Here is a 26,032-nt window from a genome sequence, read left to right as displayed (position 1 = left end):
CCAGTTTATATTGTAATAGATTGTTGTTTGTATATTGTTAATTTTTTTTAATTTGTACTTTTAAAGGTTTCATTAAAAGCATTATGTTACAGTTTACTGTACTGTACTGTACGTTGCTCTTTTCCACGCTGGGTGGACATGCTCTAGAAAGCAGGCATATAAATATTTAAAAGAAATGTAATAGGTATATATTATGTTCCTATAATTGGACTTTGAAACCTAGTGAACTTGCAGCCTATCCAACGGTGAACCACAACAGCTCTTGACCCTAGCCTTGTCACAATGCATTCTTCAATGCATAGAATTGCTTTCTCAGTATAATATCTGCTTCCCACCTTCTTTGATTTATATAGGGTTTTTTTTAAAAAAAGAAGAAGTAATGGACATTTAAATAGTAAAACAGTGGCATTAGTTTTTGAACTACAGAAAAAAGGGGAAACATTGTCACGAATGTCCAGAGTGAGGAATTAACTCTTTATTGTCAAAAGTACACTTGTGAGTTAGGAAAAGGCATGAACATCAGTCCTGTGTCTTTCAGCTAGTCCTAGGTGCGCACCTGACAAGACAGTTTGCAGCAACAGAAAGGCCCCACTCCCAACTTCAGCTTATGTAGCTCCTCACCCAAAGCAGACACAAGCAGATGTATGCCTGTGTGTAATCTCCTTCTGCATTTCAGTTCTTGAACTTCTGAATTGAAAGAGCTCTTCAGTTCTTGCCTGGTTCCGGGAGACAGTGGAACGAGGGGTAGCAACTTGAATTAAATATGGGGGGGCAGGTAAACTCTCCCCTGCGCAATCGATCACATGATGTGGTGTGCACACATCATTTGAATGGCAATGCCCATCAACTTGGGGGGGTGGCCCCTTCAAATATTTTAGAGGGGGGCCGAGATGCATCAGCACCTAGGAGTTAGCTCCTATGAGCCGAACAGGTGAGGTGGGAGCAGGAGGAGGTCTGAGCTACCTCTCCCTCCTACTGCACCTGTTCGTCACTCTCCAATCCTGCAGCTTCTCCTGCTTCTATCTTCTCCTGGCTGTTACAGGCTCCCCCAGAACACTGATCCCTTCTTCCAACTCAGTCTCGAACCCGCCCGCCCGCCCCCCCACTCATCAGTGTTCAGCCAGTCTCTAAGAAACATAAAATGCAGCATCTGCTTCCATACAAAATGAAGGAATCAAAGTGCCATCTGCAATGACTCTCTGACCATGGAAGAGCCATAGTTCATTGACAGATCATCTACTTTGTATGCAGAAGGTCTCAGGTTCAATTCCTAACACCACAGGTATTAGGAAAGCCACAGGAGGTAAGAAAACACTCAGTCTAAAATCCAGGAGATCTGCTGCAAGTAAGTGAACTGGGTGGACCAATGGTCTGACTCAGTATAAAGCAGCTTCCTATGTTCCTTGAGCAAAAGCATCCACAGGTCTCTGGTCTCTGGTGGACTTCTTCCCTCGTGCTGGCAGGCCAATCTCTCACAGGCTTGGAGCAACAACATGAGTCAATTTCTACAGGATGGAAGGGAGAAAACAAAACAGCATCTTTCAAAAATGAGCACCCATAAGTATAGTACTTTTATGAGTTTAGGGGTGCCAGACACACATAATTCCTGGATTTAGTAAGTGCTAGTATTAAATCAGTGCTTGGGGAGTTAAACTAGAAGTCAAACTGTAAACAGCTGGACTCAGGTTTCCATGTTCAGGAGATCACCTGAGAGATGAGCCACTACCAGAGAACAAAGGGAGATTTGCCGTCAGGAAAGCAAAGACTCTGTGCCAGTCAGCAAATGGGGTGTTAATGCTATGAGCCCATCTAGCATAGGCTTAGGTTGTATATATGTGTAAATAAACCATATATCATAAAGGCACCACAGTCTCCACACTGCCTCATTCCCAAAAGGAAACACAAGCTTGGGTGAGTGCCTGGACCCCTAGAATCACACACCACTCAGAGATTGGGGTGGTGTGCAATAGTATATTGGCATCAATCGGGATATCCCAGTGAAGCATCCTGAGTTGTGAACAGCACCTTAAAAAAAAACAACCTGTCAGATGACACATAAGCAAACATAACAAGGGTGTCACATGAGACTCTGAGATTGCTTCTTGATCTTTAGGGATCTTTAGGGATATATATATATATATATATATATATATATATATAAGCTTAGATGAGACTGGGAAAACAAAAAAGAACTTCGTAGTTAAGAACCAGAGTCTGAATTTGCCATTTTTCCTCCTCCCTCCACTCTCTTTTTCCTTTTGAGTCATGACTTTTAGATTATGAGCTTTGCGAGCTGTTGTTTGAGTCATTTTCAGCTGAAAAAGGACACTTAACAAAAAAAAAAGCTCTAGATAAAATATTAATTAGTTAATTTTGGAATTTTCCTTTTGGTCTGTTTGTCCAGACTCCAAGAAACTTACAAATAGAAATAAAAATAGAACAAAATGATAATCCCCCAAAGAGTCCCAATGTGCACCCGAATTCATAAGATAATTATTTCAAACCAAATAGCAACCATTGATTGCCAGACTATGCATATTTATTCAGAAGTAAATCCTGCTGAGTTCAACAGTACTTATCTTTAGTGTGCACAGGATGGTAGATTTATTCCCATTTATTTTTGCAGATGTTGCTGGAAAGCTAGAACCAATCATCAAGGGCCACACCAATAGCTTTTTTCCTGTGTTTGATCACTGGGTAGCTCTCAGGTTTTAGGTAAACTCACTGCACAATCTATTTCACCTGCAGTTCATTGTTTTTACCAATAGAATTGAGCTACATTTTCTTAGGAAATCACCATTCATTTTTCTATGCCTTGTGCTTAAACCACAGCCTCCGTCTAAGGGAGCCATTAACTGCATCTTCTGTTCCCCTTAAAATTCTGCAGTAGATTCCATTTGCTAATACTAACAGGAAATCCCATGAATCTGCCTCATGGCCTTTTACTGACTTCACAAATCCAATTGATACAGACGGAGCCAATTTCTGAAACTGCAGCTGTCTACACTTACAAAGCTCTAACTGTTAGATAAGGAAGTGCCAGCTGGAACAAGAAGTTTCCCTTACTACTTTCGATGCCATATTCTCTGCCAAGTGGGCAGCTGTCAGCTTGGGTGGTGGCAAAACGACATTAATGGGAAACCCCCGAGATCTGATCCTGCACACTCATCCCAAAGCAATGTTCTGTTGTTAACTTTTCAACTTGAACCGGCAGAGAAAATGAAAAGTGAGCTCAGCCCAGACTCACAGGAATCAAGGGACATTTGTATCTCTGTGCTTACGGTTCCCTGCATGCCACTGTGTCCCCCTAAAGCAGGGCTGGGGAGCTTAAGGGCCACATTCCCTTCAGGGCAACTTTCTGAGGGCCACATTCCACTGGTGAGCAGGCCCAGAGGAACAAGTGGGCAGAACAATGAATATAAATGTTGCATTTGAACCCTAGGCTAGTTTCTGCATACATACACACACCCACACACACCCCTGTCTGTTCTCCATCCAGGAAGGCAAGTAGTATTATCACAGTTCAAGGACACATTCCAGTGCGACAGAAATGCTTATGGAGGGTGTGAAGTGGAGCTGATGAAGGGTGTGGCCTATGGAAAGAGGGTGTGGCTGGGGAGAGGGTGTGGCCTGAGAGGAGTCTCAAGGGCCAGGCAGAGAAGCCTAGGGAGCCTCATTTGGCTTCTGGTTCCAAGGTTCTTGTGCTAAAGACCAAAGGGAAGCCCATGAGGTGAGGGTATTTAGCCCAGAAGACAACGTTTTTGATGTTGTTGTTCCCTTAGGTAGGCAAAAAAAGAGAGCAGCATTAGGCAAAGCAAGGTGTAGCTGTGAGGGGCCGTGGTGAAGGGACCCTGCAGCTCAGAATTTGCCACTACGCTGCAGCAAAAAACATCTTCACTGAAGTAAGTCTTGCATACTTTACATAGGAATTTCCAATACAGTGTCTTTGAGCTTCCCCAACCTTATCTCCACCATGTGCATCATTCCAGTACCTCATAAGGGGCAGCTGTCAGTAGGGCGGAAGCACTGACCCACTGACCCAAATATAAAAGGATGGTGAGGTGCTGAATCATAGTTATCTAGTCCTGCATTTTGTTTCCAGCAGTAGTAGCCAGACGGATGCTTAAGGAAAGTTCACAAGCAGGTCACGAATGCAGCAGTACTCACCTCTGCATTATTTTTCTCCAGTATCTGGCATTCAGAGGTATACTGCTGTGGAATATACAGGACCCATTTAGCTTCTGTGACTAAGAGCCAGACAGAGTGAGTATCACTGTGTCTCAGAAGCTTGTGGAACTGAGATGAAACTGCAGCATGCATCACAGTTAAGTCCCCAGTCCGTTTCATCTCCGTCAACCTGGTTCAGATGGCAAGTTTGCTGCTGAATTCTCCCTGTGGTGAAAATCGCCTGGCTAAATCTTCAAAAATCACTCCGACCAGAGAGTTCTCTTTTCATAATCTGTACCTTCACTGTTTCAGCTTGCTGCCTGGGGGTTAAAAAAAAGGCTCTTGAAAGGAATAGTAAACCAGTGGTTGAAAATGAACAGCCAAATCTCAAGCAGTAAATAAAGCACTACATGTGTTTTAATGGAAACTTTATATATGGATCCATACAGGTTGCGTCTATGGAAAGTAGCTTGTGGCTTTGTGGGATTCCTAAGATAAATAGCTTTGACATAAAAATTACTATCTTAGAAGGCAACGTGGATGGATTGGAAAATACTTTCTTGTATGCAGACCAATGTAAACTATTTAATAACTAGGGCAAGACTTCTACACATTTTCTGAGAGGAGCCCTTCACTCCTCACCCCCAACAGAATAGCCAGGGCTTCTGTCCCATACAGATGTCTGGCTCTCTCTCTCTTCTCTTCTCTTCTCTCTCTCTCTCTCTCTCTCTCTCTCTCTCTCTCTCTCTCTCTCTCTCTCCAGAAGTGATCCTTCCAGCAATCAGTTCCATAGCTTGCCTGTGCTGAGTGCAATTTGCCTCCTCTCCCCTAGGTTTTTATTCCTCAAATTCTTTTCATAATGCCATAATTGCAACATTAGAAGAAGAGCTTAAGAGAGACACTTCTGAATGCCAGGGCCACATAATAACTTAATTAAATAAACAGAAATATAATTAGTATGTAAATATTTCCTTTCTTTAATTCCTAGATATCCTTAGAGTGTGTTAAGTGAGATAAAATGATTTGAAGAAAAAATATTCAGCTGTTCCCCCTTTTTTCCACCCCTACTCCCACCCAGCTTCACTGAGGTGATCGCAGCTATATTTTCTGTCAAGACAAATGGTGTCCTTGAACATGAAAGGCTCTGATAGCTAAATGTGTTTATCACGGGAAAGGAACTTGGAGGAGTAAAATGTTCTGTCATGTATAACTGCTGAGTTCCTTCCTCAAATTATTTGCAACAAACCGTTTTCTCTGAGAACATAATACACCAGTTCTGTAAAGGAAAAGATGAACAGATTATAGTGTCTTTAGACACGTACGCAGCAACAGACACCTCATAGAACTACCCAAATACAACAAACAAAATTGGGTGGCCATCTTGCTTTCTAACAGGAGTGCTGCTGCATCCTCATCCTCATCATCATCAATTGCTTTTTGCAAAAAAGTAGCACGCGTGCGCACCCACCCACCCCAACATAAGGTTTTAAAACGTGTCCACAATTTCAAGGCTTTAAAAATAAGGTTTTAAATGAAAGATATAGAATAACAATTGAATAAAACACAAACAAGCCATAAGTTATACTGTATACAGTATGGTTTACATTAAGTGCCCAAAGCCTTTGCAAACAGGAATACCTTAGGCTGCTTCCTAAAAGCTGACAAAGTTGCTGGATTCCACAAATCTGCATGAGAGGCAAAAGTTCAATAGACTCATTGAAACATGGAATCATAGAATAAATGAGTTGGAAGGGACCCCCAAGGCTAATTTAGTCCAACCCCCTGCAAGGCAGGAATCTCAACTGGAGCATCCATGACAGATAGCCACCCAACTTCTGATTAAAAACCTCCAAGGAAGGAGAGTCCACAATATCCCAAGGGAGTCCGTTCCACTGCCAAACAGCTCTTACTGTCAGAAAGTTCTTCCTGATATTTAGTCGGAATCTCCTTTCTGGCAACTTGAACCCATTGGTTCTGTTCCTACCCTCCAGAGCAGGAGAAAACAAGGTTTTTCTCTCTTCCATGTGGGAGCCCTTTAAATATTATATGATGGCTACCATATCTCCCCTCAGTCTCATCTTTTCCAGGATAAACATACCCAGTTCCTTCAAATGCTCCTCATAAGATTTGGTTTCCAGACCCTTGATCATCTTGGTTGCCCTCCTGTGCATACATTCCAGCTTGTCAACATCCTTCTTAAATTGTGCCAGCTAGAACTGGACATAGTATTCTAGATGTGGTCTGACCAAGGCAGTGGTACTAATACTTCCCTTGATCTGGGCACTATACCTCTAGAATACCATTAACTTTTTTTTGCTGCTGCATCACACTGATGACTCATGTTAAGTTTGTGGTCCACTAAGACCCCCTAGATCCTTTTCACATGTACTACTGGTAAGCCAGGTGTCCCCCATCTTATATTTGTGCAACTGGTTCTTCATTCCTAAGTGCAGAAGCTTACATTTGTCCCTATTGAAACTAATTTGCTTAGTTCTCCCATCTGTTAAGGTAATTTTGAATCCCAATTCTGTCTTCTGTGGCTTCTGGGTTTTAATAATCACAGCATCATTTTCTAAGTGCTCACATACCGACTGTTGAATTATCTGTTCTAGAACCTGTTCTGGTATCGATGTCAAACTCACTGGATGGTAGTTACCTGGGTCTTCTCTCCTCCCCCCCTTTGAAGATGGGGACAGATAGCATCTTACTGTATTCACATACACTAAGGAGACAGATAAATGCGAATTTCAAAGGTGAACTGTGTTTTGGTTTGCACATTGTTTTTTTGAAAAGTGTGGATTTTAATGATTTGGCCTTAACTATATACTGAACCAAATTGCTACTTGCCCCCCCCCAATAGCTGCTGTTAAATGCACAGGAGCTAATAGAAAAAGTTGACAATACAAACAGGAACTGTTCTAAGATGCAGATATGGCAAAGCAGACATAAATAGCATGCTCAAGCTGCTGTGGGTCACAAGAACAGTTCTGGCTCCTGTTCTTCCCTCTAAGGCAAGTAATACTTCTTTGCATCAAGTTCTGGAATCACTGCTTGCTCAAAAAGCAATCATTTGTGCACCACATTTTGTTATGGCTAAACCAGAGGGAAGTCAAATTCCCCTGTCTTCCTGCAGTCCCCCACACCACCTACCATGCTCTTATTAAGAGTCCTCCCAGCTCTCTGCTGCCCCAGATTTGGAGAGCACACAAGGGTCCAAATGGGAAAAGGGAAATCAACAAAAACCACCTTCTTCCCTTTTCCACCAATGAAAACCTAACTGGACCAAAGAGTCTTCCATCAGTGGAAAGGCACAGTTGAGTACAAGTGCTTTAAAAAGGAGAATATAAAAAGAAATGTTGTTTTTTGGACTAGCCACTGTAGGATATTGAAGGCAGATGTAAGGAGGCCCAACAACAACAGCAGCAGCAGCAGCAGCAGCAGCAGCAGCAGCAGCAGCAGCAGCAGCAGCAGCATTGAACAGGGGAGTATCCAGGATCTCACTTGGGTTGTCTTTCTTTCAAGTGCATTGGAATGGGTGTCAATGCTGAAATAGCAAAAGTAGCAGGAGGTAGACAGGTAAGTGAATTATTCCAGTCAATGAAGACATCAAAGACATTGAAGAATACCATTGTGTATTCATCCATGAAGGCACATCAACACTGATCTGTAGTAAATGTAAGTGGAACAGATCAGGGCAGCATGTGGACATGAGTTCATCTGATTGTTTGCCATACCCATAATTTCCATGCAACCATTCAAGCCACTTTTTGGCAGCCAGTGCTACCCTTAATATTGGTGGAGACGCATCCCGCCAATTCATCAGGTGCTGAACTCTGAACTTTGGACCCACTCAAGCTGCGTTCCTAAAATTGTTGTGCCAGTTGTACATATATGATTCCCCACTGCATATCCACGAAACAAAGTTAAACTCCTCACTGTGGTGTAGGTGTTAAGCAAAACAAAAAAATATTGTACAAACTGAGGTTCTTCGTGGGCTCATTCTTGTTTAACAGATATGTGAGGGGTTTCTAGGAGAACAGTAGCAACAGGTGGTTACTTGGACACTCAGAACGGTCTTCTTGAGCAACAAAAGAATCAGGACTAGCAAGTTACAGAACACTAATTATAGCCAAACACTTTTCTTGGAGCTTCTGGCAATAGCTTCCTTCATTTCACAGTCTAATCCCATTACTTACAGATGGCAGCAGTCTCTCTCTCTCTCTCTCTCTCTCTCTCTCTCTCTCTCTCTCTCTCACACACACACACACACACACACACACACGCACACACACACACACACACACACACACAGCAGATGCCCAAACCCTTAAAAGCACTTCTCCTCTACTTCCTATACCAAAACGTCTAGCAGTTTTCCCTAGGACCCCACACTAGGTATACTAAATTAATTCCAAGGCAGAGCAAATCAATGCCTCCTCCTTATCAAGCATCTTTAGGCTGTAGATCGATTCAGTCCACCACCACCATTCATAAGATGGAGTGTGTTTCCCCCCCTGGTGTTTTTAAAGAATCCGCTGATGAAATGTCTCACATCATTGTAGGGGAAGCAAGTGATGTAATCGGGCCCAGAGCTTAAAAATAGATGTAGGGAAGCAGCAGCTTTGTTCCTCAAAGGGAAGGAAGATCATGTGTTATTGCTGAAATTCACATGACCTATTTGATAAAGCAGCAGTGTGTCCACATTCCTATAGCAGCAGCACTCTCTCACACATGGACAGAGGGGGGAGAGAAAAGGCACCAGACAAAACTGTCAGCCTGCACAAATTCCAGCTGTCGCTTGCACTCACTGCTTCCTCAAAAGGCTTTTGGTTCTTTCCCTCCTAACATAAACCTGTCAGTTTTCCTTCAAACAAGTTACATTTCCTAAAAGATCAATGAAAAATGTCTCTCTTTCTTGTTACAATTTATACAATAGAGGGACCCGATGGCTCCAGACGGGATTGGAATACTCTTTATGTGGGGTTTGCAGCAGGGTGTGTGTGTTACTGAATAATAATAATAATAATAATAATAATAATAATAATAATAATACATGAACATTTCAGTGCTGCTGCTCCCACCTCTTGCTGCAGTAAAAGTAAAATAGACCTATAGAAAGAAGTTGTTCTCAAACGGCTTTGTACAGTGCACTTTATGATTATTCTCTAGCTGTTTAATCTTTCAGATCAACACAATAGCCCCTTGACTGAATCCAAATATCTAAGTGTTCAAATGAAAATAGAGGTGCCCATTGCCTTCCTTGGAAAGCTTCTTACCCTTCAGCGTGTGCTGCTCCCAATCTTTCTGAAACCTTCCCATATAGGTTTAGGCAAAAAGAAGAAGCCAAGGATAATCTTTTCAGCCTGCACACACCCTTTCCTTCAAGAGGGCTAGAATTCGTAGGCAATTTGAATTTTCTCCACTAGTTTCTGCTGCCTATAACACAAGTCACTTGGGAGGTGTTCAGTCATACTTGTATTCCACTCTACAAATATTACATACCTGGTGGTGTGGAAGACCCATTGCATTTTTTTTTTAATGCAGCAAAAGGCAATTACCGATCAGTGCTAGAAGGATCCCATCTGAAGGCACCCTTGGTAGTCAAAATGGCACAGAAAAGTAATGAGAGAGTTTACAAGACCATGCGGGGGGAAGACTAAGGGATCCACAGCTATGCAATCCAGACTTCTTCTTCCTCCAACAAGAAAGAAACAATACCCTCATTAAGTTCAAGCCCCAAACTAGACAGGGCAGCTCTGTGGCCATCTTCAGAGCTGACTGGGATACTTATAAATGTTTGGGTTTCTTACTGGGCAAGGTAAAGATGAATATCAGACAGGTTGCCCAAAAAGCAGGATGAAGTAGGGTGCTTCAGAGGATTTTTTCAGCTTGTTACTGGTTGATGAGGAGGTGTGAATTGAAATAGGGACTTACAAAGCGTTTTGTGGTGCACCCACAATCCAGACCTCAAAAAAGAGTCAAGCATCTGCCAAAAGCAAAATAATATCTCTAGGCTTACTGGAACACCATAAAACCAAGATGGGGTAACGTGCAAAGGGAGTGCAAACACAAGAATGGGGGGAGTGCAGAGGGAGATCTCTATTATGATGACAGTTCAAGCCTGTCATAAGACAGGATGGGTTTTACCTGGAAAGATAATCCACTTTAGCTCTTCCCAGCCCAAACTCAACTTTCAAGATCCTGGACCTACTTGTCTACAATTGGTCAGAGCTTTTTGTTTTTTGTTTTTACCCAAGGACACCGCTCTCTGGTCTGTAGTTTTCAGACAAATTGTGCACAAAATACTAGAGAAGACTGAGTGATCTCCTCCAAAAAAAAATCCCCTGCAAGGATCGATCTCACAGGAAAACCACTGCAGTTATCATTCTGATTCATGCCCCTGGGAGGTTAAGTGATTCCCTTTTTATCCACCCCAAAACTGCAATGGTTGTCCTTCTGAAATTTGGTGGATCATTCTATGCCCACAGAAGGGGCACCATCACCAGCAAATTCAATCTAATTTTGCCCCCTCCTATGGGAATTTAGCCAGATCCCTACACCCTCCCAAATTAAAAGTTATACATAGCTCCTTTTGGGGAGAGTGAAGGGATTCACGTTTAACGAAAAGAGTTGAAAATGATCAGTTTAAGAGATGAAAATACAGCAGTGGAAATGTAGGATGAACTTAGGAAGGGCTCTAAAGTAGGAGTTCCTATATCCAATTGTTTTTACTACAGGTGTGTCCTTTTCTGGAAATCAGATCAATAAGTCACATCAACCAGTGTCAGCATAAGCCTGAGTGGAACTTTCCAGCTGGACTCCCAAGTATCAGTTGAAGGTAACTTCCACACAGAGGGTCTGGGTTGTGTGTGAGCAAATGAGACCAAGAACATAAGTAACCAGAACTGTAATTTATTTCAGACTGTAATTACTTGCATTTCCTTTTGTAATCTCACAAACCTAAGAAGTGTGCAACCCTGTTATTGGAGCAATTGGATAATTATTATAGTACAAACTGTTAAAAGTAAAAATTCCCTTCATTTTTCTTTGATGTCTAAGGAAGAATAATTAATTCAAAGACATGCAAAAATTAGGGGAATTTAAAGTACAAAACAAATGTAGTCTAGTCTTGTCGAGATACAGTGTGCCTTTTATAGGCATTTCCTAGCTTGCCTGACCACAATGGGGCCCCTGCAGCTTTTCAGATTTACTCTACAGGAGAGTCAGTTTATCCTGAAGTACAGCAGCATAATTGAACTACCCCAATTAAAACAGGTCTGACTTTAAAAGGGTTCGTTTCTGCAGACCTGTGCTCTCTGTGAACTGTTTCGCTTCCAGAATATGGAGCTTGAATGCTGTTTATAAAGCAGTTCTTACAGAAGAGGCTACATGACAATGCCTTAGATTAGCAGACAATTGAATAGTGCAGCCCCTACAAATAAGAGTCCACCATTTTTGTTGTTGTTTAGTTGTTTAGTCGTCTCCGACTCTTCGTGACCCCATGGACCAGAGCATGCCAGGCACTCCTGTCTTCCACTGCCTCCCACAGTTTGGTCAGACTCATGTTGGTAGCTTTGAGAACACTGTCCAACCATCTCGTCCTCTGTCATCCCCTTCTCCTTGTGCCCTCAATCTTTCCCAACATCAGGGTCTTTTCCAGAGAGTCTTCTTTTCTCATGAGGTGGCCAAAGTATTGGAGCCTCAGCTTCAGGACCTGTCCTTCCTGTGAGCATTTCTATCTAATCTTCTTCTCCAAAGAGCTCAAGGTGGCATACATGGACGGTTCTCCTCCTTCCTCCTTTAATTCCCGCAACAACCCTGTGAGGTAGGATAGGCTGAGTGTGAGTGACTGGACTAAGGTCACCCAGTGAGCTTCAGGGCTGAGCGGATTTGATCTCTGGTCTCCAACACTACACTGGCTTATAATATGTTACGGCATCTTTTTTTTTTTAATGAAAACTTTATTTCTTTCTTTAAAAACATTACAAAGAAAACCATCAAACATAAAAATAGACAAAAGTAAACAAAAATACAAATTAAATACAAATTAAATTAAAATACTTCCGATTGTTAATATATTGTTTCCTTCAACTTTTATTTATTCCCTGCTTTCTTCCTAATATATCTTTCCACCCCTCACAGGTGAGTCCTTTTTCCATTACTATTTACATGCTCTCTTTAAACGCTACTTAAATTAATTTAGACAAACTACCAATTCAGTATTTATACCCTCTTTCTTCAGGTGTTCTTCCACTAGCTTCCACTCTTTTTGGATTCTCTGTTTTGGTGTGTTCCTTATGGCCGCCGTCATTTTGTCCAGATTCATATATTCTGTTAATTTAATTAGCCATTCCTGTTCAGGAATGTTACGGCATCTTTCACATGATTTACACACATGCAAATCTTGAGTTATGCTTTGCTATGAACGAAAGAATAGCTGCATTTTGGTTTGAGAAGGGCAAATTACACAGGTTCATATTAAAATGAGTTTCTCCAGCATCCTAACAGTCTTGGCAGTAGAAGGAAGCTTCTTAGGTTCTTATGTTCCTGAGACCAAATTAGTTATACATTCCATGGATATTCCAGAGAATTAGAAATATAGTGTGAGCATCTGAAATTCCAAAGTGTCCTCATTCCACAGCCATATTTCTACACATAAAAAGTGGCCGTTGTTTTGTGGGCGTGGAAATACTCTTGTCTGAAGCCCTTGGTAGCTGCTGCCATTGCAGGCAATACTGTGCTTGATGGGCCAATGGTCTGATTCAGCATAAGGCAGCTTCTTAAACTCCTATTGCAGTTGTTTGTAATGAAATGATTCTTGAACTGAATTAAGCCAAATGCTAACAGATTATATCTCTATTGTATGAGTTATGGTGTGCCGTTTGAATTCTGACTGTGATGTTTGGCAAGTCCTTCCAGTTGTTTAGTCTAATGGTTGTTTCCTCTTGGCTCACTTTGGGTAAGAATCAATATACATATATCTCAAGTCTGGGCCCGCATTTTGTCACACTCTATAATACACTCTATAACAATAGGTTATATGGCTTTTAGTAGGTTAATCTTGAAGTACTTTCTTACAAGGCTTACTAAGTCAATCCAAAGCAATTCTGCTATAGACTATGAATTTTCCTATCAATGATTTCCTCATGATTTTAACTGCATGGATTCTTAGAAAAGTTTTCATTTTCACTTACTATGTGATACATGGTATATATAAACACACACACACACACACACACACACACACACACACACACACATATGATCTAATTGGGGGTCTTGTCTTTTCTTTTTTAGGATCAAATAAGACTAAATTTCAAACTCAGCAGATTCACTTCAGCACACCATACATTCAGATGTTCTTAAAACCACTAAACAATAATAGATAGATATCAAATTGCCTTACATTGCTATGTGTGTGATGCTTTTCATTAGTCATTTGCACCTTCAGTATTGCATCAGCATGGTGTATGTGTGTTTATAAAATCCTAAAATAAATCCTGCTTTTAAATTGAAAATTTCAAAGCAGCTCATAAACATAACTATGGGTGGGTGAATTTGTTGTTGTTGTTGAAGTTTATTAAGAGGAGAATCCTACACACACATGGATGTGCAGACACACATACACACCAGGGATTATAGGCAGGGTTGGATGACACATAGATTTCTCCACTGGTAGAGAGGAGTGCTTGTGGTGGCAGCGGGAATTTGTCTTGATAGAGACTGAGCTATGGCCATGCCACTGATAAGCTGTTGCCAGTGGTACAGCAACTAGAGTGATATTAACTTCAGCTACAATCCCCTGGATCTATCTGTTAAAAAACGAAGTGTTTTTTATTATTATAAAAAAACACCAAATTATAACCTTTTAATTTCTGTGTTTGTACGAACTGAAACATCGTTGATATCTGCAAAGAGTAGACAATTTTGCTAGGGCCATGGGAATTGTATTGCACGTTCTTTCCTACTGAATGACAATTCTGTTCTGTATCTGTCAAAAATGCCACAATGTTTGCAGTCAAAATGCTGCCCTGGTCTGTCAGCTTCACTACCCACTTCCACCAGTCTGTACGGTAATATTTGGGTAAGAATGCTTGCTTGCTCTAGAAGGTGCCTAGGATTATTGCAGTAGTGAGCACAATTCCATAGGCTTGGAGCACACAAGGACACTAGGAAATTTTTTGCCACAATTGTCTTTTAACTTCAAATGCTTAGATTGTGCCAAACGAAAAACAGGTCTGGTAACATTAGCTGGTGGGTGGTAGGTGCTGAAGTAGGCAGAGAGGGAACATACCTGTTGTCTGTGAATGCCAAGAGGTTTGCTCTTGCTGCCCACCATTGTTCAAGTTCAAGCTGCTCCTCCTTGAAGGATTCCTCTTCTTAATATGAGGAGAGAAATTGCCAAGAAGGGGAAGGGCTGAATAACTCCAGTCATTTTCTAAGCCAACTAAAGGAATACATCCTATGTTTTCTCATAATGTGTGACAACTTGACCATTTGAATTCAGCTTTTTAGGATAATTCTTTGACATGAAAAGCCTTTTTAAGGCAATCAGTCCGACTGCACACACACAGATAAAATCATGTGCAGAAAAGGGATAGGAAAATCTGTCCATTTCAGTTTCTCTTATTTTCCCAATCTTACATTCCATTCTCTGCATTTCTGCATCAGTGCGCAATTTTTTTAAAAAAACACGTCCTCATGAAAATTCACCATCAGATTTCTCACAAGAGGTACATTTTCATTATATGATTTTGTCCAATATACACATGTTTGCAAAGCAATTTTTTCCTTAACAGAATGCATTTCCGGTAACATATGCATTTTATGCACACTTTATATGCAATTCTAGACATAACTTGGCTTTTAGAGTTGAATTGCAAAATTCAGTGACGCGTGAATTTCAAAGAATGGCTGTGTTTTGGTTTATGCAACGTTTCAGAAAGTGTGGATTAGGTAGAATTGCCTTAAAATGTGAACTGAATCCAATTTCTTCCCCATTCCTAGTGGTAGATGAGTGTGGGGCTATGTCTGCTGGTCCTGCCCTATCATCTGCATCAGAGCCAGATTTAGAGTGGTGTGGGTGGTTCCACTACACAGGTTGCCAAGCCGAGGGGGTGCAGAATTACTCCTACTGGTTTTGTAATAAAGTGGAGTTTCAGGAGCCTATTGAGAAGATCCATTACAGAGCAACTGTACCCAAAGGAATCATTGTGAAAAGTAATAAACATTTAGTAGGGAAGCGCCACATTTTGTCCTCTCTCAGGGTGCCATATTACCAAATTCCTCTCCTGTACACATGTTGGGTGAAATGTCTGTATGTTTCTGTGCATGCATAAGCTCTGCCCATGATTAGGAACTTTTGTGTGACTGGCATTCCCAATCAAGGGCGGAATGTTCACCTGAGCACAAGGCTGCCCTTTTACAGATGTTCTGTCCCACATGTGAATGTCAATGGATAAGCTGGCAGGAACATGCCTGCTCTCCCCGCCAGTGTCGTTCCTATTCATGTTGTTGGAACTTCCTGAGCCAGAGGGAAGCAGTGGTTAGAGTGACTAGGAGACTCAGATTCAAATGCCCACTCGGCCATGAAGCCCATTGGGTGACTTCAGGCCAGTTACTGTCTCTCAACCTAACCTGCCTCACAGGGTTGTTGTGAGGATAACATGAAGAGGTGGGAAAGTTTGTATTCCATCTTGGGCTCCTTAGAGAAAAGAAGGGAAGGAAGGAAGGAAGGGCAAAACTGAGAAGGCAACTGGCTTTTCTATCTCAAAACTGATTATGTGAATCAGATCTGCTTCATGGCCAAACTCCTTGTTTTTTGAGATGGCCTCTTTAATTGCTGTTTTAGACTCAATGGGAGTGATGATTTGGCTAAAATTGCAAGGTGTCAGGTGATGAGGTCTCTAAATTTCCTTAAGAAATTCCCTCCCTTCATTTAGGCACTGTTGCCCTTGTGTCCAACACTTGTGGCTCCAGAGAAGAATTGTTCCCCATCTGTTCTTTCACAATAAAGCAAGGACAATAAACAGTCATTCATATAACTTCATGCATACAGAAACAGGTTAGGGATAATATGCAAAATGTAAAGTGATTGTTAAATGTCAATGTTCAGCTCCTTGAGCTCCACTGAAAGAAATGGAGTGATGTCATTTAAAACAAAAAGGGAAATGCTATGTTGACATGGCTCTCCTCAAGCTGCTTACTTTGGGGTTAAATGCCCTACAAAAATAAATAAAGCATTCCCACTGATTTCAATGGGGGCAATCCCAATGCAACTAATTTGAGGCTTGCAGCTTGAGTATCATTTGAGTTCAACAAAATTTATTGCTGCGTCAAAGGGAACAGGAATGTGCTCCCCTTGGTTTTGTTGCTGCATTGATTTGCAATTAAATTCTGTTGGCCTCCATAAATGAAACAGCATGTCTATAATGGGGGTACATATGATGTATATTACAAATACACAGAGCGCAGCGAATTTTGCTTCATCTGTTGGTAACAAGTTGAGCATTTCAGTCATTTCACACAGGAATTTGTAAGGTACTCTTTGCGGGGCTTTCTCATTTAAATTAAACATCAAATGGCAATAAGTAATTTTCTGATATTTGTTGTTCTAGGGAAGCCTTACCCAACCCCTTTCCTCTCCAAATGTTGCTGGACCTCAACTCCCTTCATCCGCAGCTAGCATGACTAATAGTCAGAGATAATAAGAGCTGTTGTCCAAAATATCTGGAGAGCACCAGGTTGGGTAAGGCTGGTCTACAAGATTGCTTATTGTCTTACTGTTTAGCACTAGAAGTATGCTGAAACCATCTCTAGTAATTTTTACTACATAAAGTTCTCTCCAGGTAAACAGGATAATTTGCAAACAAGGTAAGGCTCAATGGGATAGGAATATCCTCACTTAGACCTTATAGATAGCTTAGTCAGTATCCTTAGATCATCGATAAGTTTCAGCAAAACCTTAGCTTCAGATAAATTTTGTATCTTTTTAATAGAATGGAATGGTATGTGGGTTAGAAGGCTTTATGTTGCTTACTATTCATTCATTTTACATGGAGAACTACTGATTCAGGGTACAGCATTCACACAGAAAACTATCCCCACCTTGCCAGTCTAAATCATGAGCTGCATCCTAAAACAGTTTGTAATGTTCAGTGTTGTAATAGAACTCAATGGTGAACATTCCAGCAGCACAAGCCCTACAACTTGCCACATTGAATGATCCCTCCCTTGCAAACTGTTCTGTCCCAACTCCCCCCAAGCCAATTTTGAGGGTACCAGGGAGCACTGGAGTAGGAGGGGAGAAGTCCCATTGTACAAGTTCTCATGAAGGACTTGCATTGATCGGACTCATTAGGTGAATCCAGCCCAGTAGGTAAGATTAAATAGGCTACAAGAGGAAGGATAGGTAATGACTTAGTGTGCTAACTAATAAACCTTCCAGTTGTCACATACCTCCGTGTTGGGATGTCCACAAAGATTGACATGGACAGCCATCCAGGATGTCCTCCAACAAAAGTCAACTCACGCAGAAGATGCACCTGATAAATTCCCTATTTCTCTTGCAGAAAAAAAGAGGTAGGTGTGAGTGGGTTGGGAACCTCAGTTAATGCCTCTTGGTAGCAGCATACCTTCATTACCTTGGATAGGAGACCCATTTGTATGCTACAATGTAACAGGAGAAAGCATAGGCATTCCCCCCCAAAGAGGAAGCATAGGAAGTCCAGTTGCTATCAGCCCATCAAGGCATCGGCAACAACTGTTGGGATACCAGAGACGGAAAAACCTCTTGCCATCGACCAAACCTGTTATCAGACTCACAATGACCTGTATTTATTTTTTAAATTGTCTTGCAATCCTATGACATCCCCCAACTTTGATCTGGTTTTTTAGCTCTTCTCTCAAGGACCACCTTACATCCCCACAAATAATATGGCAGAGATTCCATTCAAGGAATCTGTGTTCTATTGTGCTTACAGAGAACATCTGGTTCTGATTCAATCATTTTCATTGAGAAAAAAAATGTAGTCTGCAAGCAGTGCTGCAGCAAGAAATTTGGAGGCCCCCTGTGAGAGAATTTATGGGGCCCTTTTCAAGACATCAAACCAATTGGGCAATTTATTTGCAGTGATGTCTATATTTATAATTTAACAATTGTTATATATTTTATAATAAACACACATTTCCCAACGGTACTAACTTATTACTGTCGTACATTACGCGTAACGAAATACTTGTTTGTACATTTTTTAAAGGGGGCCAAGTGTCCTTAAAGTTGCATTCTCCTGTTGTATTGGTCTTCTGCTCCTTGGTTAATTAGCGATGGGCAAAGCCCATCCCTGTGAAACAGGACTCAGTGAATCTAAGAGATCAGAAAATTAGTTATAAAGGTTTAAATCTCATTTTGGACTCCCGATGACATCCTCAGGAATGCAATGCAATTTCTTCCCACCACCCTCTTCCCTCAACTGGCCTGGCCTGGTGGCAGCTAAAGCCATGATAGTGACAATGGAGAAGGAGCTTTGGAAGCCTGAGAGCCCATCACACTGGTGCCTGGAATACTATTGTTTGAAGGACATGTGGGGAGAAGGTCTCTTCCACCACAGGGAGATCAGAAACTTTCAATACTTTGCATCCATCTCTTTCACTTATAGAGCTAATTTCAGCTAGTTTCATGTTTGCACTTGCAATTTTGCTAACTACCCAAAGACAGTAGACACATTTAGAACCAGGGTTGCGAGCGGTGGCTAGGCAATAACTATGGGTAGCGAAAGCACAGATGCAGCCATAATGCTAACCATTAATTAGCTGGGAAGCTGAAAGGGAGGGAGGGGGTGCCTGCATGGTAGGGGAGAAATGTGCCATCAGAAAGCTTATTTTCCAAGCACAATTAGTCGAATGGGCAATTTGACCTGGACCCTGAATCTATCAGGAAAGTGGAGAGGAACAGTTCCTCAACCCTTAGCTATAGAGATGCCGATTCAGTATTTATGTCAAGGAGATAGAACAGAAATGAATAGCCTTTCTTTCAGCTGACATTGCACCCACAGAATCACTTGAAAAGTACATAGATGGCAAACACCAAGTATTTCATAATGGCAGTAGTTGGCATCAGCCAAAACAATTGTTGAAGCCCCCTGCAGGCATAGTGCTTGCAGGGTGGAAATGTTGCTACAACCATATCTAAAATTGACAAACACTGCAAAGAAGCATGATGGTGCAACCTCTTTATTCCTAAGGGCCAGTCCTTCCACCAGCTTTCAGATTTGGTCCTTCTTGCTTTCTTAAGAAGAGCGAGGGCTGCTGCGCACTGTACTGAGGAAATATGCCTGATCAAAAGCACATTGATATGAGAGGGAGCCATTTAATCATGTTCACTGGGGTTTGGATCAAATTATCAGCAGCTCAGTGTAGACTTTTGAAGAGGCTTTTTGTCTGAACTAGTGAATGCTTGAAGAAACAAAAACTCCCAAATGCAGTATTGATGGAGCACAGTTTAAAATCAGCTATGACTCAAACAGGCAATCTAAGATTCGGTCCGACTTTACCATGCTTGAATATTTGTGCTACAATGGCTGTACTCAGTCCTTTCACAGAAAGGCAGTTCATGCAGCGTATAGGGCAAAAAATGAAGGCTTGAGGCTCCAAATGGGGAAAGTTAGAGGGGGGGTAGAAAACCCCCAAATAAAAAATAAACCATATGGAATCCACACTCAGATGCCTTTAAAACAACCACAAACATTCTTGCTGCCTCAAGCTGCAAATGTCGTGAAACAATTACTGGGTTGGGGGACTTCAAAGGTTCACTGAGAGCAGCAGATTTATTTTTCAATCAAACACAGGAATGGCCTTTTTTCTCAATGAAACTGCAGCCAGGCTTCCTGATTTCAAAAAACCCTGTTCCGCTTCGCTTGACCACTCCATAACCTTAAGAGAAGCTCAGGAACTTCAAAACAAAAACTGTGAGTCATTTGAAGAGAAAAAGAGACATTCATACATTTCATGAAAGTTTAGAAACTGCTGCATTCTCTGTTTGCGGATTTATAGGAAAGGTCTGCAGCTGCTTACTGCATTAAGAGCATTTCTGGTGCAATTCTAAATTTACCATTTTTAATGAATTGATGTGGCAATTCATTGATGAACAGCAGCATAGCTAGCATACTGGAAGAAGTTCTGCTAACGATACCATTCATGCTCCTAGAGATATAAAATTGTGCTGTTTTATTTATTTTAAGGAAAATTGAACTTAGCTTTATTTTGGTACAAACACAGGAAGGAGCTTTTGAGAATGAGGGGGCTAGCTTCAACCCCAAGCAGAAGTCAGAAATTTGCTTGGTGAGGAACCTGTCCTCTTTTAGGGAATCAAGGCTTCTTTCCTACTGATGTTGATCATGCATCAGTCAGGAAAGCAGGGTTGGCTGGTTGGCATATGCACAAGCTGGGAGGAAGGGATGGCCCACTCATTCCCAAGGGCCCCTTCTCTTCCCTATGTTGTTGTTTAGTCGTTTAGTCGTGTCCGACTCTTCGTGACCCCATGGACCAGAGCACGCCAGGCACTCCTGTCTTCCACTGCTTCCTGCAGTTTGCTCAGACTCATGTTGGTAGCTTCATGTTGGTGGCTTCGAGAACACTGTCCAACCATCTCGTCCTCTATCATCCCCTTCTCCTTTTGCCCTCCATCTTTCCCAACATCAGGGTCTTTTCCAGGGAGTCTTCTCTTCTCATGAGGTGGCCAAAGTATTGTAGCCTCAGCTTCAGGATCTGTCCTTCCAGTGAGCACTCAGGGCTGATTTCCTTCAGAATGGATAGGTTTGATCTTCTTGCAGTCCATGGGACTCTCAAGAGTCTGCTCCAGCACCATAATTCAAAAGCATTAATTCTTCGGCGATCAGCCTTCTTTATGGTCCAGCTCTCACTTCCATACATCACTACTGAGATATTCCCTATAATGAATGCCTAAAAAGGGCTGCTTACTGGAGATGCTGGCCACATTCCAGCTTTTGTTGAGGACAACGTGCTCATGTGCAACAGCTAATGGTGCCAGATACGGATGTGCAGTGAAAGACACATTCAGACACAGTTCACTCAGGCTTGGAAAACATTATGTATGGAGAAGATTGCACAGAGAATCATCTGAAGCATTTTGAAGGTTCTTGGTCTCCTTTGCTGGATTGAGGCAACTGTGTTCAGCATTATGGCCTTCAACTCTTTCTTTGCAGCAGATTTCAAGGCAAACTCTTACAGGCTTCTTTTGCTGTATATAAAAATGTGGTTATGAAAAATTTTCTACTGATGTTGCTGTTATCGTTGTTGTTGTTTGTTATTTTTTACATTTTTACAATATCCTGCCCTTGCTCCAAGGAAGCTAGGGCGATGTACATGGTTCGCTAGCTTCACCCCCATTTTATCTTGGCAGCAACGATAGGCGACACCACAAAATAGTCACTGGCTCAAGGTCACACACCAAACTTCACAGAGAAGTCCTAGCCTGAAACTCTAACCACTACACTGATCACTTTGCCTAACCAGGGGTGTTCAAACTTTTTTCAAAGAGGGCCGGATTTGATAAAGTGAACATGCATGAGGGCCAAACAAAAGGCCAACCTAAGTTGTTGAGCTTTTTTAAAGGATTTTACCCCAGGAAATAAACTGCCACAGAGGCTGGATTAAACCGACCAGCGGGCTGGATTAGGCCCCCCGAAACGGACTTTGGACAGGCCTGGCCTAAGCAAAGGCTTCAAAGAGAAATACAAGTTTAAGTATTTAATGGTTTAAGTACGCTTCGGTTCTAGTACTTTCAGTTTAAGTACTCTGTGGACTGTCTGGAACGGATTAATCCACTTTCCATTACTTTCAATGGGAAAGTTCGCTTCAGGTTAAGTATGCTTCAGGTTAAGTACAGATTTCCGGAACCAATTGTGTACTTAAACCGAGGTACCACTGTAGCAGCCTATTATGTTATGTGGGGAATGAAATAGGGTATGAAAATCAGAGTTGAAACCCACAGAGAAAATTAACAAATGAAATTGTCATTGTACAGTATAAACAATTGTTAAAAATAAAAAAGTAAGAGTTTGAAGAATTTTTGGCTCCAGGTTATGAGATCTAGAATGAGTTCTAGATTTCAAACTTCAGCAGGAGGGAACCACATTTTCAAATCCTAAATTCTAACCTTCCTATTTCAAACGCATGAATGCTCTCAAAATCTGGCGTTCCTGCTAATCGCACACACATACTCCCTGCAGATCAGACGGAACTCTTGAAAATGCAAGGCCATATTTGACATAGGCTCTGCAGATGCAGCTTTAAATAAATAAATAAATAAATGCTGCCATTTCTAGGAGACAGGAACTCCACAGCTGGCCATAGCCTTTTCTCTGGCTGGATCCCAAGGGGTTAACATTTGCTTTGACCCCTTTGTATAAAGTCAGGCATACAAGAATCATGCTGGAATAACATGCTTCCCCCTTCCCCTCCCCCCCACTTTGAAGAGAACTGAGTCAGATTGTTAAAAATGAAACTGACTCATTGTACAAGAAGTGGTCACTGGAATGGCATCCCCACAACTGCTGTTGTAAGAGAGGAAGCAGTCCGACCGCAACTGCCTTTGTGCTTGTTCTAGCTGTTTAGGTTCTAAAAGCCACAAAACCCCATTTGAAATTCCACCATTTAGCTGCATTTGTGTAATGAGGTTACGATTCATAATAGGATCATTGAAAACTGAAAACAGGAGGCATCAGTATACGCGGGCTGCCTTTCCAAAAGGGATAGCAGCAGCAGCTTGATGATGATGTCATTTTTAATTAAAAGTCCACCCCTGCCCCATGCGCTTTAATAAATAGGATACAAATTAAGGGACATGCCCTGGTCAGATCTCCTCCGCGGCTCTGAGGAAAAGCCTGCTGTCGAGCACTCGCCTATGTCCGCTGCACCTAACCCACAAGGCATATGGCATGGCTTTAGCGGAACTAATTCACAAGGATTCCACTTGTGTCATGCGTGTCAGAATTCTGTTCCCACGCTGAAAAGAAATTAGTCAGAAAAGTTGAGGGATCATCCGGTGACATCTCCTTGATCATGCTTGGTGCAACAAAAAATGCAGGCCACAAGAGGAACGAGGGCAGTTGTGCTCTGCAGATTTCTGGGACATGCAGTCTGGCACAGTTCCAACAGCTTAAGAGGGATGACACCTACTGAGGCCACACACTGATCTATGTTGGTTTATATGACTAATTAAACAAATTTGGTTGTCGTTAATTTAACATTCATTCATTCATTCATTCATTTATCAATCAAGAGATTTGCCCTTCCCCCAAAAAATGTTTACCCCCTCTCTCTCCCCCAAAAGATAATATACAAAGCGCAATCCAGAATAAATGAAAACATTAAAACAATTATATGCATAAACAGCATAATTAAAAACACCATAAAAGGACAGATCTCAAAAACAACTCACCCCACACTCCGAAGCTGTTCTTCTGATCCCTATCGGGCTGTGCTGCTCAACTTGGCAGGAGTGTTGGGGAGAGATGGATCTCACTGCAGAGGTCATTCCGCAGACATGGGGCCACTACACAAAAAAGGTTCTTCTGCTGGCCCCCACGCTCATCACAGTGGCTTGTGGAAACCATTTTGTCAGAGAGAACATGTAACAAAACAAGCAAAAAAACAATATTTTACATTCTGAAACATAATTACATTGGGCACTTGGTTTCCCCCAATGTCTCTAATTAAAGACTGTCCATTTTCTGAGTTTCCTCTTGGCTCAAAATGTGTGTGCGTTATGAGCACCACGAGCTTAAAGATATTTCTCACCCCCACCACCCTAGAGTTATAGTTCAGTTCCACCTTCCTCGCCAGTAGCGGACTTGGGGCTCTCAAATTTCAGTGGTGCCCTATGCAACGGTAAAATTTGCTGTACACACACCCTACCTCTCTCGCTCCATTCTACATCAATGGTGTGGCATCCCCTATGATTTGGTGTCCAGTATGGCCCAACTGGTTGTGCTACTCTAAAACCACATCTGTCCTCGCTGAGAGATAGCTTGCAAAGAATCAGCATCCAGAAATCACCCACTGCTCTTGGTTGTCGGGGTGGGGGGAGATGCAATGTCTCCTTCCCCCATGCCCTTCCCACCCATATCCTTAAGTAGGTGGTTTTGTACCCTAATTAAACTTTAGGCCTGCCTCCACCCCCACCCCCCAAAGAAATTCAGGACTGGATCTGAGGCAGGGCTGGTGGTCCCCAGCTTGGCCCCAGTTATTGCCAGGCAAAGACTAAAGTAGTACCACCTGGATTGAGGCAGTTATTTATGTCCATTGGGAACACTGACCTCCAGTCTGGTTCAGATTTTGCATTCCTCTGTTTATCTACTGGGGTGTTCAGTTCTTTCCAACTTCCCTGACCTATAGATACGGTACTTGCTCTGCTGCAGTGACCACAGTGCATACAGTGGCTTTAGTGGGACTGCTCTAGAACCAGAGGCATTTGAGACTGCAATTTTCAGGTATTTGTTGCAGGGCTGGAGGCAATGCAACAAAGGCTTACAGCCTTCAGTGCCATGGGAGCAGGAAAACGAGACAGCAGAAGTGTGTGGTAACACAAAAAGAATGTTATCTTGAAGGAGGGGGAAATATTTTCAAATGTATAATTGCAAACACATACCTTCAGCAGCTAGTCCAAAGCCCTTTCAGATTGCAAAGTTAAGAGTCTGGAAAGCATCCAAAGTATCAGTTTTATACGACAGATCAAAGCACGAAAGAAAAAAGAACAAAATTAAATATGATTGATAAAAATGACTTCTCTGCTCAATTGGCTTCTCTTCTCTCTCTCCCCCCTGACCGCCAGTTCCTCCTTCCCAAGTCCCTAGAAGGAATGTCAGATCTGTGCTATGTCTACTAACACATACTTGGATCTTGAGATTGTGCCCGTAGAAGAACACCTGTTTAGCGCACATACCTGCTGAAAGGCATCATAGGTATACAGCTTGCGCTCGGTGCAGGTTCTTGTGATGCAGGTCTCTCAATCCTCTTTGCAACATACCTTTCGGTTACGTTGTGCAATTCATCTTGTCGACTGTCACCTGTACTCACAGGCGAAAATAAGAGCCAGGTGATTTAACACACGATGCAGGTTTTATCATTAGAACCCGAAGGCACACTTCCTGATCAGCATCTTCTTATCGGGGATTCTAGAAATGGGCCAAGTGATCCTTAGGTAGACAGATCGTAAATTGCAGAAGGCGTTCCAGGGAGCTGCTGCCGTTGTCTCACCATAGCTTTGGCTACCTGAAGAAGCCACCTCACTATGCCTAATGGTGGGAACCAACTCTTTATAACAGCCTTCTCCAAATTAATGCCCTCCAGATGTTTGGGAGCTTCAGTCCTAGAGAAGCTGACTGAGGCTGATAGGAATGCAGTACAAAAAATCTGCAGGGCACCAGGCTGGCAAAAGCTGTTTTGTAGGATGTTCTGGTTTCGCCAGAAGCGGCTTAGTCATGCTGGCCACATGACCCAGAAAAACTGTCTGAGGACAAACGCTGGCTCCCTTGGCCGGTAAAGCGAGATGAGCACTGCAATCCCATAGTCGTCTGTGACTGGACTTAAATGTCAGGGGTGCTTTACCTTTTACCTTTACCATGAGTGGCATTTAATGAATTCCCATGGAAATGAATAAACCTAAAGCCATCATGTCCATTAATTTGATGGACCTGCTTGGAGTAGGTCTAGCACTGAATACCACTCAAAGTGATTAACCACTTGGCTTTTAAGCCAATGAAATGCTTCCACATCCAAGAATGCGTTAGACAAGCATTCCTCTGATCTCCTGATTCTAACCTCCTGTTTTAATTGCCCTTTTAAC

The 26,032-nt window shown here is 42.1% G+C and overlaps 1 long non-coding RNA gene across 1 annotated transcript; it reads right to left on the bottom strand.

The window, feature by feature from the left end:
- Window positions 1-453: 453 nt before the first annotated feature.
- On the bottom strand, window positions 454-23,810 carry LOC148687632 (uncharacterized). Its single transcript, XR_015946814.1, has 3 exons — window positions 23,627-23,810; window positions 4,168-4,487; window positions 454-1,505 (listed from the first exon to the last, which is right to left on the bottom strand). It is a non-coding gene; the product is annotated as an uncharacterized LOC148687632 (long non-coding RNA).
- Window positions 23,811-26,032: the final 2,222 nt, after the last annotated feature.

The sequence above is a fragment of the Zootoca vivipara genome, chromosome 1 (genome assembly GCF_965207765.1).
Source record: "Zootoca vivipara chromosome 1, rZooViv2.hap1.1, whole genome shotgun sequence".
Lineage (NCBI taxonomy): Eukaryota > Metazoa > Chordata > Lepidosauria > Squamata > Lacertidae > Zootoca > Zootoca vivipara.
Note: the sequence above shows the minus strand (reverse complement) of the source record. Positions and strands in the feature narration are given on the sequence as shown.